The sequence below is a fragment of the Suncus etruscus genome, chromosome 8 (genome assembly GCF_024139225.1).
Source record: "Suncus etruscus isolate mSunEtr1 chromosome 8, mSunEtr1.pri.cur, whole genome shotgun sequence".
NCBI lineage: Eukaryota > Metazoa > Chordata > Mammalia > Eulipotyphla > Soricidae > Suncus > Suncus etruscus.
Genome location: NC_064855.1, coordinates 48,795,672 through 48,797,998, shown reverse-complemented (window position 1 = coordinate 48,797,998; position 2,327 = coordinate 48,795,672). Strand labels below are relative to the sequence as shown.

General features: G+C 36.7%; 1 non-coding gene across 1 annotated transcript; it reads right to left on the bottom strand.

The window, feature by feature from the left end:
- Positions 1-777: 777 nt before the first annotated feature.
- LOC126016576 (small nucleolar RNA SNORA51) lies at positions 778-910 on the bottom strand. The gene has a single exon (XR_007498369.1). It is a non-coding gene; the product is annotated as a small nucleolar RNA SNORA51 (small nucleolar RNA).
- Between the last annotated feature and the right edge of the window lie 1,417 nt (positions 911-2,327).

The window sequence follows — 2,327 nt, the reverse complement described above, 5'->3', positions numbered from 1 at the left end:
AACATGAGGGGCCGGAGCTGTGTTGTAGCAGTAGGACGTTTGCCTTGCACGTGGCTGACCTAAGACGGACCGTGGTTTGATCCCTCAAAATCCCATATAATCCCCCAAGCCAGGAGTGATTTCTGAGCTCATAGTCAGGAGCAACCCCTGAGCATCACCAGGTGTGGCCCCCCCAAAAAAAAAAACAAAAAAAAAAAGAAAAAGGAAGAGAAAAAGAAAGAGAGAGAAAGAAAGAAAGAAAGAAAGAAAGAAAGAAAGAAAGAAAGAAAGAAAGAAAGAAAGAAAGAAAGAAAGAAAGAAAGAAAGAAAGAAAGAAAGAAAGAAAGAAAGAAAGAAAGAAAGAAAGAAAGAAAGAAAGAAAGAAAGAAAGAAAGAAAGAAAGAAAGAAAGAAAGAAAGAAAGAAAGAAAGAAAGAAAGAAAGAAAGAAAGAAAGAAGAAAGAAAGAAGGAAGGAAGGAAGGAAGGAAGGAAGGAAGGAAGGAAGGAAGGAAGGAAGGAAGGAAGGAAGGAAGGAAGGAAGGAAGGAAGGAAGGAAGGAAGGAAGGAAGGAAGGAAGGACGAAAGAAAAGTAAGTTCATCTCATTCTTATAAGGAAACTTTTGTGATGAGCATAATAATCAAGATTAAATGATCCAGGGCTGGAATGATAGCATAGCAGGAACAGCATTTGCCTTACACGTGGGCTGATCCGTGTTCAATCACCAGCATCCCATATGGTCCCCCGAGCCTACCACGAGTATTTCTTTCTTCTTTTTTCTTTTTTTCTTTTCTTTTTTTTTTTGTCCCCCAATTCACAATACATACCCGGCAAGGGGCCTGTGTTGAGGTGTATATGGGGTGCCTTTACTGTACCTCCTCTTTCTATACAGCCAGTGTAAAGAACACAGCCTGTGGTAAGATTTGGGAGGCCTTATCTTATCTTTTATTTATTTTATTTTTTTTCTTCAGAGCAAACTAAAGTTGTTTTTTTTGTTTGTTTGTTTTTTTAAAGTAAGAATTCATTTAAAGGACAAAATTGATTAACATAATGAGGTAAACTAATATAACATAATATAGTGACATAACATAACATATAATATAATTGATATAATAATAATACATGTAAGTCAAAGAAAATTTCTGATTAAAAACACAATCGTTTTTTTTTCATAATGGCTTACATATCTTTCACTGTAGTATTTTGGGTACATATTCACATTGAATCAGGGGAATACCCATCACCTAATATGTCCTCTTCTCAATCAAAAATCAAATATGCTGAAAATAGGCAGAGTCCTGTCTAGAGGCTTCCAACCTCAGTTTGAGAGAGGATGTGAAAAAAAGTAATTAAAATACCACAACAATACAAAAAAAATATCGAATTAAATAACCGATAAGCACCACAGCAATAAAGACAGGCACCACACAATAATCTCGGTTCTGAAATCAAATCATACTCCAGTGCGAAAAAGAAAGAGAAAGACAAAACAAAATAAAATAAAATAATATTGGAGACATCAACCGTAATCTCCACACCAAAATAAAGACGTCAAAAAAAATAGATCATTAATTCTCCTCTTGCTGCTTTCGTGGTATGTGGAAGACTTCTACTTTATCTTGGATGGTAAAATCAGACCTGTTTCTAAAGATCTTGGTGGCTGTGCAGATCAGGGAATGAAGTTTATGAAGTCTTTCTTTGTGGTTCTAGCAGTTATGCTTCTTCAATGTCATTTTTTTGTTTTTTATGTGTTCTAGGTGTTTCAGAATAGTGCTACCATTCTGTGTTTTTCTTTTGTCTTCTGACTTACTTCGTTTAACATAACATGATCTAGGTCCATCCACGTTGCTGCAAAGTCTGTGATTGTATCATTTCTAACTGCCATGTAATATTCCATTGTATATATGTACCACATCTTAATGATCCATTCATCTGTTGTTGGACATCGAGGTTGGTTCCAAGATTTGGCTATTATACTGAGTGCTGCAATAAATAGTGGGGTGCATATGTATTTTGGAATGAATGTCCTTCCATCTTGGGGATATATGCCTAGGAGAGCAATTGCTGGGTCAAATGGCAGCTCAATTCTAAGTTCTTTGAGCACTCTCCAGACTTTTCTCCATAGATGTTGGATCAAGGGGCATTCCCACCAGCAATGAATGAGAGTTCCTTTCATACCACATCCTCTCCAACAAAGGTTGTTCCCATTATTTTTGATGTGAGCCAACCTCACTAGTGTGAGGTGGTATCTCATTGTTGTCTTGATTTGGATCTCCCTGATGATGAGCGAAGGTGAGCATGTTTTCATGTGTTTGTTGGCCATCCTTCTCTCTTCCTCAGAGAAATGTCT